The sequence below is a fragment of the Marmota monax genome, unplaced genomic scaffold, assembly GCF_021218885.2.
Source record: "Marmota monax isolate L192 unplaced genomic scaffold, Marmota_monax_Labrador192_F-V1.1 WCK01_AAM20220418_F8-fsc00103, whole genome shotgun sequence".
Lineage (NCBI taxonomy): Eukaryota > Metazoa > Chordata > Mammalia > Rodentia > Sciuridae > Marmota > Marmota monax.
In genome coordinates this window covers 1585833-1602928 of record NW_026694286.1, presented here as the reverse complement: position 1 = coordinate 1602928, position 17096 = coordinate 1585833, and the positions used below count along the sequence as shown (strand labels likewise).

The window sequence follows — 17096 nt, the reverse complement described above, 5'->3', positions numbered from 1 at the left end:
CAGGACATTTGCAAATATAAGGCCAGCCTCAGCAACTTAGCAAGACCCTGTGTCAAAATAAAAAAGGCTTGGGATGTGGCCCAATGGTAAAGCACCCTGCGTTCAATTCCCAATTCCAGAGAGAGAGAGAGAGAGAGAGAGAGAGAAAGAGATAGCAGCCACCATAGGTAGCATTACAATTTTCATTTATATATGCAATTTAATACCCACTGGGGAGACAAACAGTATTCAAAAAGAAAAAAACAAAAACTATTCCCACATGGTGCCAACTGTTCATAACTTTTCCGGTCAATCTATAAAAATATGCTTATAAGTCCTCCATCAGTATTTTGAAAAATTAAGTCTTGTGAAAAGACAAAGTTACAATGCCAGTTAGGACAGCATATGGCTGTAATCCCAGTGATTTGAGGAGACAGAGGCAGGATGATCACAAATTCAAGGACAGCCTGGTGCCAACTGCCCTCGGTCCCCAGAAGCTCAAGCCTATTTCAAAATGCAAAATACATTGAGTCTGTTTCCAGGAGTCCCCATCGTCTCAACGGTTCCAGCACTGCCCCAAATTCCCACTCCAAAATCTTCCCAGAGACTCAAGGCAAACTCCCATGAGCCCCAGTAAAGACCTGAATCAAGTTACATATATCAAGTACATAATGGCACAGAGTAAATACTTCCATTCCAACAGGGAGAAATAGGGGCAAGGAATGAAAGGATGATGCCAAAGTAAGACTGAAATCCAGCTGGAAAACAAGTCCCCATCCAGCATCTGGGGCACATGACATCATGTTCTTTCTACAGAGCCTGTGTGGCTCCACCCCTAGGGTAGTGCTGGTTGTAGCCCACGTGGCCTCTCTCGGATCATTTCTGCTAGATTTCTGCAGCTGTCCTCAGCAGATGTTCCACTTTGCTGGCCTCTTTTCATCTTGGGGGTCTACTATTGCAGGGTCCGCTTCCTTCTCACATCACCAGGTATCACCCTCTTGGTAACTGCCCGCAGGGATTCTGACCCTGCTACACTTTACCTGACCTCCCAGGCCTTCCTTTGAAATTTTGGTGAACATCTCCAAGACCCTCTAAGTCCAGCATCCTGCATTCCTGCAGAAGCAGCACCACGTGGTTGAAACCAAGGTCCGCTGCTATTGGCTGCCATCTTTTTTTTTTTTTCTTTTTCTTTTTTGATACCAGGGATTGAACCCAGGGGTGTTTAACTACTGAGCCACATCGCCAACCCTTTTTAGTTTTTATTTGAGGCAGGGTCTTGCTACGTTGCTTAGGGCCTCACTAAGTTACTGAGGTTGGGCCTCTAATTTGCAATTCTCCTGCCTCAGCCTCCTGAGTCACTGGGATTACAGGCATATGCCACTATGCTTGGCTGCTGCTGTCATCCTGAGCAGTAGCTAGACCTCCTGGGACTATAGTAACAGAGGCCTTTCAGTGCCTGGGCAGCTGAGCACAGTGAAATAACATCCTGGCCTCCCTGTGTAAGCAGGATCCTCCATGGTCTCAAAGGAATTTTTATTTTTACACCCTTGAAATTGTGATGGCCGTGGTCTTGTCAAGTCCTGAGACACCCTCTAGGCATTTTTTCCTGTCATCTCTGTATTTAGCTTCTGTGCGGTGTCTATAATCTTTTCAATGATAACTCCTCCCTTGGCCCCCATTTTACACACATTTTTCGGGCCAAGTCACAAGTTTTTCAGACCTTTCTGCTCTGCTTTCTACTCTTGGTTATTATAGTCAAGTTGGCTAAAAGCTACCAGCAATATCCATGTCATTGCCTGAATGTTGTGTTGTTTTGAAATTTCCTTCACCAGATTAATTAGTTCATCACATTAATTAGCTCATCACCTCAAAATTTCCTCCCAGAGTTTGAGGTCATGGACAAAACGTACACACCTTCTCTGCCAGAATGTAAGATGAATAGTTTCTAGTCTGATTTCCAATAGAGTCCTCCTTCTTCTCGGAAACCTCACAAACCCTGGATGGATTTACTCTCCACTGTCCCATCAGCCTTCTGGTCCTTTGAGTTCCCACCAGAATCATCCATTAAGCTCTGCTCACAACACTCTAAGTCATCTCCAGTCTGCGTCTCCAAACTTTTTCAAACTCCTGCAAACCACTTCTAAATGCTTCTGAACCACATGTCAGGTTAATTATAGCAATGACCCCGCTTTTTGGTACCAGTTTCTGTATTGGTCAGGTTTTCGTCACTGTGTCCAAAAGACCTGACAAAGGCAACTTCGAGAAGGAAGAGTTTATTTTGGCTCACAGTTTCAGAGGTTCAGTCCCCTGACTGGCCGCCCCATAGCTCTGGGGCTGAGGTGAGGGATATCACGGTGGAAGCGCATGGTGGAGGGAAGCTGCCCAGTTCATGCTCAACTCATGATAGCCAAGAAGCAGAGAGAACTTGAGTGTAAGGAGTCCAGGAAAGTATCATCTCAAAGGGCACACCCCCAGGGACATCCCACCTGCCTTCACCCTACTTTCCTCCAGTTACCACCTATTAATTAATACAAATGATTAATCCAATGATAAAGTTTCAGCTCTCATAATCTAATCATCTCATCTCTGAACATTCTGCATTGTCTCATACATGAGCTTTTGGGAGACTCCACATAAGCCATAACAACTACTTAGTGAGACTCAATATCAAAATAAAAAAAATTAAAAGGGCTGGAGCTATTATTATTCAGTATAGAGTGCCCTGGGTTCAATCCCAGTACCACAAGGGGTAAAAACACAAAATCACAACAAATTTAGCTGAAAGATCTTAACTGGTTTTTCTTTTCAATTCTGAAACCAGGGAACATTTCATCCCGTAAAATAGGTTGTTTCAATAAGACGAACAGAGGAGATTGGTTTTATGAACAGAAAAGGGCTGAAGAAAGCAGAAACAGAAAACTAAGAGCATTTTAGTCATTTCAAAGCTACTTTTTCTTGTAAAGGTTCAAACAGAAAGGATTCTTTATCATGTCAGCTCTATTAGTCTGCTTTCTGTTGCTATAACAAAATACCTAAAGCTGGTTATTTTATAAAGAAAATATGTCTGTTTAGCTCACAGATTTGAAGGCTAAAAGTCAAAGATCATGTGATCCTATCTGTTTTATTTCTGGTGAGACTCACATTGGCTGCATCACAATAGGTAGAGAAGTAAGAAGAAAAATGGCTATCTGCAGAAGGAGCCAAATTCATGGGCTGACCTTGCTTTATAACAATCCGCTCTCGTGAGAGAACTAAATCACTCTGAGAGAGCATCACCAATCCCTTCTACTAATTGTTAATTATTAATCCCCCTTCTGACTCTTATCTCTGCCTCTTCTGATTTCTCGGAAAGTCAAAAAAAAAAAAAAAAACCCTCAGTTTGATGATGTGGAACAACTCCACTTAGGTTTGGCCCATTAATCAGCTTCCCACCACTGTAATCAGCTCTGAGGTAATCAACTTATAAAGAGAAACTTTTAATTTTGTCTTACAGTTTCAGAGGTTCTAGTCCCTGTTGGGGCCGACCCCCAGTTTTAGCCTTCTGGTAGAGCTGTCGGATACCACTGTGTGTGGGAGAGAGAAACTACTCGCCTTGTTGTGGGGTGGGGTAGGACTGGGATTCCAAAATCTTATTCAAGGACACACCCCCCATGAAGTCCTCCTAGACCCACTCTTAAAATTCCATCACCTCCCAAGAGTGCCTGGTCTGGGGACCAAACCTTCAACACACAAACCTTCCACAGATACTTATCCAGATGATAGTGTGAGCCTTGTGTAGGAGCTCAGTCCCAACCAGTGGTCTCCTCTAAAAATTATACAGCACTTAAAATTGAAATTTAAATTCAAAATGTTTAGCACTCTTCTGAGACTGTGTTCTTCTCTATCCTAGGTAATAATAATTTAGAATTTGTCTTTTTTATCTGATCCATAAAATTAGTCTTGTGGTGTAGGTAAAGAAAGTCCTACTGTCTCTATTTTACAAGTGAGGTTATATCACTCGTTCCTGATGCAGAGCTACCAAGTAGATTTAAAAAAAAAATGATGATCAACCTAGGGCTCTAGCCTTAGCCCAGTGTTTATTTCACAATACTAGGGGTTTTCAATGAGTTATTACTGAAATCTTCCCCCCAAAACAAATTGTATAACAGAACTTACTATTTAAGAGACTATGCAATGAGCTACTCCCTAGGACACCTCCAAAAAATGTCTCTCCAGTACCCTAAGGGTCCACTGGAAACAATGTGAGAACCACTGCCCTGTGCCAAGCTGTCTCCCAACCACTTCAACCTCCCCCATTTGGTGTTGAAAGCGGAGAGCCCGACCTTAACTTTTGAGCACAAAGTTAAAAAAAAAAAATCAGGGTGGGAAGAAGAAACACACCAGCTAAACTGAAAGACATACATGGTTTAATTGATCCTCTTACAGCTTACCAGCTACTATTACTGTCTGGACAAGCGCTTTGGGGTCAATGATGGTTGAAATATTATGACTTTCCATAATGTGTACATTCAGCTGCCTGGTCAGAGCTGAGAAGCTTGTGAGGAGGATTCTCTGGATGAAAACATCCATTATCTATCAGGAATATGTGCTCTACATCTAAATGAGAAAACAGGGCCGTCCAGAGAGCCTTCTATAAAAGGTAGCAATGCTGCCAATAGACTGCCCTGAGCTGGTTCCCATTCCCCAGCCACAGGGGCTTCCAGACAGCTTTCCAGAGGATTATGCCAATGAGGAGAGAGTCCTTTGTCACAAACCCTGTCCCATTCAACCACTTTTAAAGCTGCTTCATGAGACAGGTCTCTGCTGAAGCTCTTCAAACATTCTGGTGGCTTCTCCTGGACAAAGCAGAGCTTTGCAAAGAAACTCTTGGAGTAGGAGGTCTCTGTTCACCTTGTGTTTCCCTCTCCTGGAAGTTTAATTAAAATTTTTTGATAGCAGAATTGTTTCATCCAAGGAATACATGCCCTGTGTTTTAAAAAATTAAATAGTAGGAAAGGGTCAATAATGAAAAATCAACCAAAAATTTTAAACTATTTTCATCATCTCTATTTTTATTGTATTGGTAATTGCCAGATGTCTTTAAATAATATGTCAAAACTGCTATTCTTTGATGCTGTATTTTCCAAAATTAACTACTGATTTCTAATATGCAAGATGTAGATTTAGTTTAAGTCCCTATTTTGGTTGAATTCATAATTTTAAATTAACACTTTCATATCATATTATGCTAACTGTTGACATTATCTCTCTCTCTCTCTCTCTCTCTCTCTCTCTCTCTCTCGTTATTGTTACTGGAGATTGAACCCCACAGGTGCTTTATCAGTGAGCCACATCCCAGCTCTTTTTATCTTTTTATTTTGAGACAGGGTCTCACTAAGTTGCTTAGGGCCTTGCTAAGTTACCGAGGCTGGCTTTGAACTTGTAATCCTCCTGCTTCAGCCTCCTGAACCTCTGGGGTTATAGGCAGGCATCATGGCGCCCAGGGACACTCTCTTTAGGCCTCATTTTTTTTTCATCTCTCTTCTTTTTTTCAAATTTATTTATTTTTAATTGATGATAATTATATACATTTATGGGGTGCAATGTGATGTTTTGATAGAGGTATATAATGTGGAACGATGAAACCAAGCTAATGAGCATATCCATTACCGCACATGCTTATCAGTTTTTGTGGTGAGGATTTTCAAAATTTTACTCCATGATTTTGAAATATACAACACATGATTAACTATATTCACCATGCCAAGAAATAGATATAAAAATGCATTCCTTCTAATTAACTGAAGCTCGTGCTGCCGGGCTTGGAAAATGACACCCCCAAAATATGTCTCATCAGGCTTCAAACTGAGAGCACATTGGGGCAGCAGATGCACAGAAGGGTTTTATTTGAAGTTCCCTTATATACCAAAAAGGCTGGATCCTCCAGTAGGTATCTCTGTAAATTGTTGTGAATCCCTTCCCCAGATATTTATTTATTTATGGCAGTACTGGGGATGGAACCCAGGGTGCTGTACCACTGAGCTACATCCCCAGCCCTTTTTTATTTTGAGAGAAGGTCCCACTCACTTGCCCAAGCTGGCCTTGAACTTGTGATCCTGCGGCCTCAGCCACAAGCTGGGCTCCCCAGATATCTCATCATTTGAGTGAGAGCCACACAGAGCATAGGAAGGAAGACCAGGGTTGACACACACCTGGAGCTCGGATGACTTTGTCTCAGGCTGCATCGTCTATTCTTCAGGCCTTTTGGTCTCCCCTAAAATTCGTTTACTCTTTTTCTTTTAACCTGCAAAAGTCATAATTTTATTCTCTTTTTTTTTCTTTCTTTATTTTTTATAATTTTTATTGTTGGTTGTTCAAAACATTACATAGTTCTTGATATATCATATTTCACATTTTGATTCAAGTGGGTTATGAGCTCCCATTTTTACCCCAAATACAGATTGCAGAATCACATCAGTTACACATCCATTGATTTACATATTGCCATACTAGTGTCTGTTGTATTCTGCTGCCTTTCCTATCCTCTACTATCCCCCCTCCAATTCGTTTACTCTTTTTCCAAAATAACCTATACCTCTCACTCCCCTCTGCCCCATGAAGCGGGTATTTAAGCTTCTCCATCCTAGTGGGTTACTGGGTACTAACTTTCCTTTGTTGACCCTGTTCATATAATAAACTCATACGACTTCTCTCCTGTTAGTCTGTCTATGGTCACTTTATTTCAGCAGATTCAATTATGGAATCACCAGAGAGGAAAGAGGTGGTTCTCTTGCTCCTACATTTCTCCTCACCTCTCATCTTATTTCCATGACTCAGTCTGCCATCAGCACTTTCGTATCATCAGTGGCCTTTAAATTCTAAAGCTATAGGTAAATTTTTTATCTTCATATTGATTCTAGATGTCAACATCAATGAATCGTGTTTATGGTAACAGTAGCAGATGCTATTGGTAGTCTACCCAGCGACCACCCAACCTCACCAACAGAACTTAACAGAACCCCACTTTTTCCAGGTGTCTTCCCTCTCCTTCATGCTCATAGATTTCAGAGGGAAGAAGGTCAGATCCATCCTCAGCCAGAAAGAGTAGATCCAGTAAATGGACTGATTAGTGTTGTTCAAACTCAGAATGACCTGGAAGTCTTGCTGAAAGCACAAATGGCTGGGCTGCACTCACAGATATTCTGACTTAGTAGGTCTGGGGTAAGACCCAAGAATTTGCATTTCCAGCAAGCTCCTGGGTGGTGTTGATGCTGCCAGTGTAGGAACCACACTTGAGGACCTCTGATCTAAGTGAAGCACGGACATTGCAGTAATCAGGACACTGCTTCAGTTGCTTTAATCATCCTCCAAGGAAATGGACAGTAGGTAATCCCTCTCCCCTCTTACGTGGTCTCAGCTCCATGAGGAAGTCCTAGGTGCCAGACTTCTCTCCCTGGGGTTCTGTCACCTCCTTGAGCATTGTACTCATCTTCATGATCGAAGTTGACGCATGACTGCCAATTGTCATGCTGGCCAGAGGAGGAAGTGAGGAAGTGGAGAAGACACAACTTTTTTGGGGGGCAGGGGTTGGGGGGATGGTTACCAGGGATTGAACTCAGGACCACCCAACCACACTGAGCCACATCCCTAGACCTATTTTTGTATTTTATTTAGAGACAGGGTCTCACTGAGTTGCTTAGCACCTCGATTTTTGCTGAGGCTGGCTTTGAACTCACGATCCTCCTGCCTCAGCCTTCTGAGCCACTGGGATTACAGGCATGCGCCACCATGCCCTGAGAAGACACGACTTCTTTTAAAGGAACAATACACAAATGGCCCACGTCCTTTCCACATACATCCTGTTGGCCAGAACTTAGTCCCATGACTAAACTGAAGTGCCAGGGAGCCTGGGAAAGGTGGCTTCTCACCTGCTGGTTATGTGTCCAGATGTAGTTCATGGAGTTCTATCACAGAAGGGATAATGGGTGGCAATCAATTTCTGCTGCAGTGATTCCCTTCTCCTTTCTAGCAGTGGTTTAGATGTGCACAGGACACAATTTCAGCATATGAGAAAGGACAGAATGTCTTCCGAGGGTATCTGAAAAGGTGTCCTATCTCTCAGAGAGGCATAGTATCTTCTTTGGAATTCTGCTGTGTTGGATGTGAACCCTGAAAGAGCTAGCCAGGTACACCTGGCGACTGTGAGGGGGATCGGACAGCTTTTGGATGAGTGATCATGGCAGAAAGACAGAGAAAGAACCTATATGCTTGAGGAAGAATCAGAACCCGTGAATTAACCAATCATCCAAAGCTTCCCTGCCCACAGAGCCCTTGTTATGTCAGATAGTAAAGTTTTGAGTCTTTGAGCCACATTGATTTTCCTGTTGCGTGCAATGAAACCGTCTTAATTAACAAGGTGGCTCTCCAATTGTCTTCCTGTCTTTCTATGTATTTTTGCACGGTTGGACTCTTTCTATTATTCTAAAATCTGAAATTTAGAATAAGATTTTAAAAACACATACTCTTGTTTCCTCTCAAGATAACTTCCTCCTTGAGCCTCAGTTGCTTGCTGTCTGGGTCTGTCACACAGCTGTCACCCCAGGACTTCCCTTAATTACTTACCTCATTTGAAACCACTGTTTCCTGGATCCTCTTGTCTTTTCCTTGGTTTGCTCTGTTGTTTTGCTGAGGCATACTGCCAAGTAGCTTCCTAAGAGAAGATAACGTGGGAGCTGAATTTTCTGAGCCTTGCATGTGGGACCCTGTAGGCAGACTGGCTTCCTTCTCGGGTCTGATCTCTCCATGCCTCCTTCTGGGTGGAATTTTTTTTTTTTTTTTTTTTTGTAGGGGAAGCAAAATTTCATGTCTACTCTTTTGGAATTTTTTTCCGCTGAGCCTGAGAATTAAATTGACATAAGACAGATCCACCGAAGAAAAGCATGCAAATTGATTCAATACCAGTTTTGAGTGTCATGGGAGACTTCATAGGGAAATGATGACCTAGAAACACAGAGATGAACACTTCTAAATACTGACTTAGACAAAGTAGTAAATCATGAAAATGTGGCAAGGCTAAGGGACTTCCTCTAAGGTGGTTAGCTGGGTGGAGATGATGTAGCTAGGAGGGTAAGGATTAGTGTAATGAGGTTTATTAGTATAGATCTCCCTCGGCCTCCACTTCTTGTCCTGCTTTGCTTGTGGTCTAGGATGGGCGTCTTCCACTTGGGCATTTTATCTCCTGCTTTCAAGAAACAGAAGAAAGGTCAGAGTGATGGTCTTGCCCCAGATGTTTTTCAAGTGCCTTTAACTCAAAATAGTCCATGTGCTAGAGTGGCATATTTTTAACTTCTTCACCTTCACTGTGTTTCTGTAGTTACCACTTCCTTCTGTGTCTTCCAGAAATTTATTAAAAGGGTTAGGTCACTGGTATCTCCTTCCTCTTCTCTTCTCTTGATTATGCTGTTTTAATTTCTTTACTTTTTTTTTTCCAGTACTCAGGATTAAAACCAAGGGTGCTTTAACCCTGAGCTACAACCTCAGTGCACTCCATATCCCTCCAATTTTAAGATAAGTTCTCACTAAAATTGCCTAGGCTGACCTCAAACTTGAAATCCTCCTACTGCAGGCTTCCAAATTGCTGAGATTATAGGTGTGTGCCACTGTCCCTGGCTTGTGAGGTTCTCTAGTTTTGTACAGTCATAGAAAGTCTAGTTTCCTAATTGTCATTTAAAGAACTAGCGTTTCTATGGCGGAACAAGACTACAGAGCACATAAATGAATGATTTTCTATTAAGTAGGAATAATTCTTTTTAAAAAATCATGATGCCAAAAGTGTGACTGGATATGTGGATCACTAGGAGTTTAGATTTCTAGAATAAGTTTTTTTAAATTCGTGTTGTTGAAAAGAAAGAAAAGTTTTTAGTTTCCTTGAACAGGTGAAATAATATTAATTGACCACTTACATAAACTGATACATAAAGGATGCGAATTAGTACTTTTTCAGAACCTACTATGTGCCTCAATCTTTTCATCCATTTACTAATTGATATCCTTAACAATATTGAGAAGACCTTTTTTCTATCTCATTGCTGATGAAACAGAGCAAATTAATTATCCTCTGTAAAGTCATCCAAGAAAAATTGTCTAGGTTGCAGTTAATACTCAGTTCTTCTGAACCCTAAAATCTGTGCCACTTACCATTTTATTTGCCCAAAATACAGGTAGATGCATCCATTTTCTAGGGCTCCTGGCTGGGCAGCTTAGGACAACAGATGTTTTTTACCTCCTAGGTTTGGAGGCTAGAATTCAGAAATCAAAGCGTTGGTAGGACAGCGCTCACTCAAAGGCTCTGGAGAGAATCTCCTCCATGCCTTTTCCTTAGCTCCTAGTGTCATGAGCAATTCTTGGTTTGTGACTGCACAGCCCCAGTCTCCATCCCTGTAGGCACGTGGCATTCTCCTGCGTGTGTCTGTGTTCACCTGGTAGCCTTCTAATGAGGAGATAAGTTACAGAGTATTAGGAAGTCCCCACTCCACTATGAGCTCATCTTAGCTAATTCCACCTTCAATGGTCCTATTTCCACATAAGTTCACCTTCCAAGGCCCTAGGGGTCAGGACTGTCCCGTGTCTTTTCTGAGGACCCAATCAGCCCACTCCATCTTACTTGGATTTCCTTCTCTACACAGGCTCTATTTCAACCTCTTCTGGATGAGTATAGGTATTGTTAACAAAAATTTCTCAAAATTAGCTTACATATATATACTTCCACAATTTCCTTAAAAAAAAAAGGTACAATTCTTTATGAAGGAAACTTAATCATACTTCCACAATTTCCTTAAAAAAAAAAGGTACAATTCTTTATGAAGGAAACTTAATCATCTTCTCCCCTCCTCTTCTCCTCCTACTTTTCCTTCTCTTCCTCCTTCTTTCTTTTGTGGTGGAGATAGAACCTTAACATATAGGTTAAGCTCATAATATACTACTGAGCTATACCCACAGTCTCAGAAACCTGATTTTTAAAATCTTAAATCTGTTTTAAAATCATGTTATTGAAGTATTTCACCTCAATGGATGATTTTGAGTTAAAATTTTTAAGCATTTTAAAATAGACCCATAAATTATAATTATCACATTAGAAGTACTAGAATTATATCCATTCCTCAAAAATGTGGTCTCATAGAAAGTGACATCAGGGTATTAAATGATGCATCCTAATGAAAACTAGATCATTTTAAAATGTAAATATTCATTCAGTGCAGAATCCTTTTTGTAGAACTGAAGTAAAACAATAACTAAAATAAGTATGGAGTTCATCTCAACAAACCTATGTGACTTAAATATTTACACTATTATTATGTCAATCCTATTGGTTCTTCCAGAAACATCTAACTGCCCAACATGACTAGCTGTACCTACTCTGTACTAATGTTTGATTTTTTTTAATAGACGGCATATTGTATAAAAGGACTATTTCACACATACAAATAATTATAGACTGTTTTGGTGATTCAGATATTGACTACCTTACATTCTTTATAAAAATGAATGTCAACAGAATCTAAATGTTCCTGGCTGGAATTTTCTGGGCTATATAGCACAGGTTCTCTTACAGCTGTCTAAAATCATCAGAAGGGATAAGTTGCTATTTGCAATAAGGCATGCATTTACATGTGGCATAAATAATTTTTCTCCTAGTTGCAGTTCTGTTACTTCTGTGGTTTCATTTCCTTTAATTTACTATCAGTCATGACCCCCATCTTCCACAGGGACAATGAGAGTGGCAGGTAATGTCACTTTCTGGTTATCCACAGGACTTTTCTAAGATTCAAGACATATGAGAATTCATGCATTTAATGACAGCCACCTGAATCCTCCCCGGGCCCTCCAGCTTTCCAGTGGGCGTGTGTGTGTGTGTGTGTGTGTGGCGGCCAAGCAAATACTGCTATTTAAAAGCCACACAAATTGAAACTCCCACCCTGCTTGTTGGCAGAAGGTCCAATTTCCTCCCTTTCCGGGTGAGTGAACATTGCTTCTCCTTTCCACATCTTGTCTTGACTCACCTTCTGCAACCCCCACACCTAGAGATCTCTCTGTTTTTCTCCTTTGGATGTTTCCTAACTATTTCTTTGCCTGCTGCCCCTCTTTCCATCTTCTACCAAGGGAAGAGTCCTTTGCCTTATTGCTCAAAGCGGAAAGGCAAGGTGGCCATGTTTTGGGATTTGAAGCAACCACAAGGGAACTGTTCTGCAGAAAAGGAAAATGCGTTCACTGGCCACACTCCTTCATTGGGTCTCCTTGGACTCTCTGTTTTGTACTCCCAGCCCACCAGTGTATTGTTGGGGCCTAGTTCCTCCTCTTCAACTGCATCTACCACCTCAGGTCCAAGAAGAGAAATCCCATTGCAATAAAAAAAGAAAGAGAACATCTCTACTCAAAATGAAGACGTTCCCCCACCCTTCGTATGATTGAAAGGCACATTAATGACAGCATGACATTATTAAACAGCACTTACCATTTCAGGTTGAAACACATGCATTTCAATCTCTCACCTGCTAGCTTCTTTAAGCAAAGGGGACTGAAGAGGCCCCAGAAAGGACCCTCCTAGAATAAAATGTAGGTCTCTTTCACGTTTCCACCTCAGAATGCCTGTGCTTCTGTGGTTTCAAATGAGCATAGACCATAGTACTGTAATTGTATTAATCAAGGTTCCCCTGAGAAACAAAACAAATAGGACATACAGTTATCCCTATCCACACATGGGGAATTGATTCCAACCTCTCTCCCCAGCCAGGAGGCCAAAATCCACAGATGCTCAAGTCCCGATAATGTAATAGCATAGTATTTTGTATATAACCTACCTAACTCTCCTGTATACTTTACGTTATCTCTAGATGACTTTTAATACCTAGTATAATATACATGCTTTGTAAATTGTTGTGATACTCTGTTGTTTCAGGAGTAGAGACAAGAAAAAATTCTGTGCATGTTCAGTACAGAGGCACCCATCTTAGGCCTCACTATACAAAGATATGTCAGAAACCATGCAACATTTTGAGGGGGGATATTTTCAATCCATGGTTGTTGGATGAATCCATAGATGCACAATATGTAAATACTGAGGGCTGACTCTGACTCTGTGTGTGAGAGAGACAGATTAGGAGGCTGAGAAGTTCTACAATTTGCCAGCTGCAAGTTGGAGACCTAGGATAGTAGGTAGTGTAATTTCAGTCTTAGTTTAAAAGTCTGAGAACCAGAGCAGCCAAATGTAAAGTCCAGTACAAAGGCAGGAGAAGACCCAGTCCTAGCCTAAACATGGAGTCAGGAAGCCATGTTGGGTAAACATATAATGGCAGCAGTACCCCAGAGAAAAACCCCAACATGGCGTCTAACGACCCTCTTTCTCCTCTTTGTTTCTTTCACTGGCGCGAAACGTTCCCTCCAGCGCCAATGTTCAAATCCTGCTGGTGGGAAGCCTTAGCCCCAATTAGAATTAACTTCTTGGGCTCCGGAACTGACATATGGAAGAGCTTGCCAATAAATGGGTGACCCGTTATCTACCTCAGCCCTGCTACCTCTCCTCAGGTCTATATAAACCCACAGCATTTTGTAATAAAGTGGAACCTCTTTGGTGATCTGTGTCGTGTGGTGCGGTGTCTTCCAGTCTTACAAGCCAAAATTGGCAAATTCTTCCTTCCTCTGCCTTTTTGCCCTATTCAGGCCCTCAAAGGATTGGATGATTCCTAACCATACCAGAGAGAGACATCTATTTTACCAACTCCAATTCAAATGTTAATCTTACCCAGAAACATACTCACAGATATTACCAGAAACAATGTTTAATCTGGGCACCCCGTGGCACAGTTAAATTTGACCCATGAAAATAACCATCACAATCACAAACTCAAAAAGGCAAGACACAAGGATTGAGCTCCATAGATGAGGGTGTTATATGAACTAGAATTCCCCTTATGCAGCCTGTTATGCTTCTGATCTGGAATGTCCCCCTAAAACTCCTACATCAGGCAATGTCGCAAGGTTCAGAAGTAAAAAGATTAGATCATAAAGTCTCTGACCCCATCCGTGGATTAATTCATTTGATGGATTATTAATTGAAATGGACTTACTGTGAAAACAATAGGTAGGTGGGGGTTGGTCACTAGGTATGTGGTCTTGGGGACTCCATCTACTCCTGGCCCCTTTCTGTCTCTCTCTCCTCTTTCTCACTTTCCTTCCCAACTACCATGATTGAGCAGCTTTCCTTCACCATGCCCTTCTGTCCCCCAGCCATACAGTCAGCCAACTGTGGACTAAGACCACTGAAACAGTGAGCCAAAATAAACTCTTCTTCCTCCAAGTTGTTCTTGTCGGATATTTGGGTAGCAGTAGAAAACTTAGACACAGCCAGGCTTCCTTGGTCTAAAACCTTCCCTGACTCTAGCAGCAAGACCTTGACCAAGATACTTAGCCTTTCTGTGCCTCCATTTTATCATTTGTAAAATGAAGATGCAATAGCACCTATTTCGTGGTGTTTCCACCAGAATTTAATGGCAAAGGGCAGAATGCAACAACCATTTGCCACTATTGTACCTGAACAGTCTAATGATAGAGCTTATCATCTTTGAATGTTTACCATAAAGCATTTTGACGACTGTACCTTGTGCTTCTGGCAGCAAGTGGTGTGAACTAACCCCATAATAAACCCCTCTCCACCTTGCTATTTCTTTACATATAAGGACTCACATTGATTGATTATGATTGCATTCCTATAAAACATCTTAGATTTTATTCACACTTTCCTCATATGTCTAGTTTTCCAGATTTTGTGCCACCACTGCGGCTCTCTTTGTGACAGTGCTCTGTGTCTTCATTGGAGATGGACAGAGAAAAGGGTAGAATTGTCTTACAGACATTGAACATTTGCAAATACTATACATGCATGTGTGTGCACACATGTGTACAAGTATGCCCCCGGGCTTTGCTGACTCCTATACAGCTTGTGGTCTGCTTTCCTTCCCAGATTTCTTTCCTTGGCTTCATCTTGGTTCCAGTGGTTTCCCAGCTTGTGTTTATGAAATTTATTCCTTCCTTATCCACACACACACACACACACACACACACACACACAAATCTACCTCTATAACCTCAAAATGTATGTGGGAGTGACTGTCAGGGACAAACAGTAGAGGCATTGTGTCTTGGAGCTAATTTATGAGCTGTAGGAAATCCCGGGACATGAGCATTTACTTTAGACTCAAATACAAAAAGCTGGTCCCTTTGGTGAATGATCTCAAAACTCACCCAGGTGAGGAAATGGGAAAGGCCAGCAGGCAGTTTCAGGTTGAACCTGTTTGGTTTCATTTTGCTGCAGTGAGGTGATCTGTTTAGGGTTTGCTTTCTCTGCTCTGAGGTTTTCAGAGCTTTCATGGTGAACTTGCAGGTGAACAAGGTAACTGAGGTAACTGTCTCGCTTCACCTAAACAGGGGTCTTCTTTGTAAAACCAGATGGCGAGCCCAGGATTGTAGCAGACAAGGGAATGTTCTCAAAAAAACAGACACTCACCAGAGCATCCCCTCCCCTGTGCCAGGTTTACCTGATAAACTTAAGAACCACAAAATGGGGCAGCAGGTGTATGTTAGTGGTAGAGTGCTTGCTTAGCGTGTGTAAGACTCTGGGTTTGACCTCAGCACAGCAAGACATAAATAAAAATAAAAATGAGTCATAAACAGGTTCTGTAGAAGCCAATGAAGGGTGCTAAACTCTGCTGCCAGATATTTTTACTGGAATGTAAGAACCCACAATGTATCAGTCTGCTCTGGCATCTCTCTGCCTCCTGGTTTGGAAACTCTCTTTCCTAACACGAATACAGAACAGCCTGTATTCTTGTTTTCCTTTCCTGTTTTTAAAATCCGACTGATCGACACTTTCCCCCCTTTCTGTTTTTCTAGTTTTAACTTCATATCACCTCCTAATCACTTAAAAATATGTATTTGGTCCCTACCAGGTATGATACAAATTTAATAAACACATTAGTTAATAAAAACATGCATTCAGGGGCTGGGGTTGTGGCTCAGCGGTAGAGCGCTCACCTAGCATGCACAAGGCCCTGAGTTCGATCCTCTGCACCACATAAAAATAAATAAAATAAAGGTATTGTGTCTAACCCAAAAAAATAAATCTTTTAAAAAAACCAAAACAACTATGCATTCAGGTGAGTCTGCATTCAAGGCCAGGCATGTTGATGAATGCTTGCATCCTGTCCTAAGGGAACTTTTCCTCCTACTGCAGTCACAGCTGGTTGGACCAGAGTGGACACTTGATACAAAGGCAGGCAGGAGGCACTAATGTAGGCCAGGGGACAAAGATGACCTTGGTCAACCTGTGAGACGAGGGGGCAGTTACCTGAGGGAGGCAAAGATAACACACAAAGAAAGCCTTGAAAGAGAAGACACCTTAGGAGAGAGAAAATGAAGACTGGAATTCTAAATCTGGCTCTGTCACTTTCACCCTCCATAGTTTTACTGAGATATAATTAACATATAAAAATTGTATACATCTAACGGTACAGTGTGATTTTTTTTTTAAATGTAATAGGGATTGGAACCAAGGATCTTCTACCACCAAACTACATCCTTTGCTCCCCCTCCCTTTTCTTTATTTTTGAGTCAGGGTCTCACTAAATTGCTTAAGCTGACCTTGAACTTGTGATCCTCTTGTTTCAGCTTTCCAGGTAACTGGGATTATAAGCATGTACCACTGTGCCTAGCTCAATGAGATGGTTTACTTCTTTTCTTTCTTTTTTTTTTCTTCCTACAGACATATTCCCCAGTTGAATCTGGACTGCCCTAAAGACAGAAAAGAATCTTAGTGTAAACCAAAAGAACAACAGCAAATTGTCTAAGGTCTATCAGTGGATGCAGTCAGTGTGATGTGGTGATATGTATATAAGTTGTGAAATCATTACCATAATCAAGCTAATTAACACACCCATCATTTCACATAGCTGCCCATTGTGTGTGTTGAGAACATTTAAGATTTACTCTCTTAGCAAACTTCAAGTATAAGATACCATATTACCCACCACAGTCACCATACTGTACATGAGATCTCCAGAGCTTATTCCTTTTGTAACTGAAACTCC

The 17096-nt window shown here is 41.5% G+C and overlaps 1 non-coding gene across 1 annotated transcript; it reads right to left on the bottom strand.

Moving 5' to 3' along the window:
• Positions 1-16769: 16769 nt before the first annotated feature.
• LOC124108941 (small nucleolar RNA SNORA31) lies at positions 16770-16875 on the bottom strand. The gene has a single exon (XR_006856837.1). It is a non-coding gene; the product is annotated as a small nucleolar RNA SNORA31 (small nucleolar RNA).
• Between the last annotated feature and the right edge of the window lie 221 nt (positions 16876-17096).